Genomic DNA, 1,763 nt, shown 5'->3' with positions numbered 1-1,763 from the left:
CTACGATACGCCCCCCTCCCCCTCCCAAAAGGGGGATTCTGGCCACTGTACAGTACAGTATAACCCACCACAATGCATTAGACTGCACCACTGGCTATGACGCACATTTAACTTGACTGACATGTTACATGAAATGTTTTTTTGACATATTTATTGAAGCATTTCAAAAACATTTGACTATCTTATTTATTTTTTTGTTGCCTTTTTTTTTTAAAGACTTTTCTATATCCTTGTTCGACGCTATTTTGATGCGTTTTCCCAGGTGTTTAATGCTTATTGCTGCTATTTTTCCCAACGTTTTTGACACCTTTGTCACTTTTTAAAATTAGTTCAATTCAATTGTGCGTGTGAAGAGCGTTTTATGACACCACCCATGTTATTTTTGGGACATTTTGTTATAAGAAACCCATATTTCTGATGTAGAAAACTTTGAAAAAAATGGGTCTAGCTTGCCCCGGGGAAACTGTCCTGTTTTAATGGATCAATGGGTGCAAAGATGCTTCCTGTAGCACCCAGTGAAAACCCAGGCATTTGTCCTATAGATGAATAATAAGCCAATATTCATCAGCACACATGCCATTAACCTATAGCTATTCCAAATGGGAGTAAAACAAAGAGCACCGCAACGCTGCTGTGCTGGCCACCGTGTTCTTCTTCCTGTGATTGGCTTCCTGACATCACACATGGCAAACGCGCCAATACCGACATATGGGGGGGGGGGAGCCCACACAATTCATTAGCATTGTCATGTGAAAGAGGGCTAATCCCACTGTAAAACATATGAAATACAACCCTTTACAGTACACCCGCACTGCGGTCACAAGCCAGCTATCCGGTCATGCCCACCCCCCCCCCCATCGTCCACTTTTTATGAAGTCTCGTGTAATTCAACCAAAGAGGTTTTTTAATGCAGCTCCGACACCACGCACCCCCTTGGGTGTCTGCGTCCTCGATGCGTAGCCTGGCGAAGGCTTTACAAGGCGCTCTCCTCTTGTTTACAGCTGCGCTGTGAGTCCAAATGAGCCGTGGTACACATAAACAGCAGCTCCATGCAAATATTACAGTGGCTTATACCAGTGCAGGCTGCAATTTTACACTGTTATTGTCCCCTGGCGGTACACAATCAGCACGAGCGAGCTTCGGCTGCATGACGTGACAATCCCCACCCCCCCCCCCCCCCCCGCCCCGCGGTGTTTCTTGGCGGCGTTATACGGCTCCCCTCATAATCTGATTCACAGGTTTTGTCATGCTGCCAAGAGGCGAGTTGTATTAGCCAAGCATTATAGGCCTTAATGAACTGAGTGTCAGTGTAAAGTACACTAGTGCAAGGCGGAGTGACGGCGTACAAACGGGCTGTCGTTTGCACCCACGTCGGGGCTAAGTTAGAGCTGTTGGCATGTCCTCAACGGTTCGTCAGGTCTCTGAGGGAGAGAAAAAGAAAATGAAAACCTCCAGCCGCCGTTGGGCTTGATTTTCTGAGCATCCTGAAAAAAGAAAGGAAGGACAGGATGTGTTGTGTGCATGAAGCTGCTCTTATAGACGTATGGGGCGTGGCTCCTGTTCGACATAAAGCACAAAATGGCTGTTCGCTACATGCCATCCTGAGACCGAAGGGGTGGGATTCCAAGATGGCGTCGCGGTGACATCAACATCGCTTGGATCAGATTGGATCCGTAAAAAAAATAGATTGGAAAGGCCGCACTTCAACTTCCACTAGCCTCAACGATATGATGGACAAGGGGCCGTGGAGGGGGGGGGGGGGT

The sequence above is a fragment of the Etheostoma spectabile genome, unplaced genomic scaffold (genome assembly GCF_008692095.1).
Source record: "Etheostoma spectabile isolate EspeVRDwgs_2016 unplaced genomic scaffold, UIUC_Espe_1.0 scaffold363, whole genome shotgun sequence".
Taxonomy (NCBI): Eukaryota; Metazoa; Chordata; class Actinopteri; order Perciformes; family Percidae; genus Etheostoma; species Etheostoma spectabile.
The sequence above is the reverse complement of the archived record's forward strand: the minus strand, read 5'-3'. Positions refer to the sequence as shown.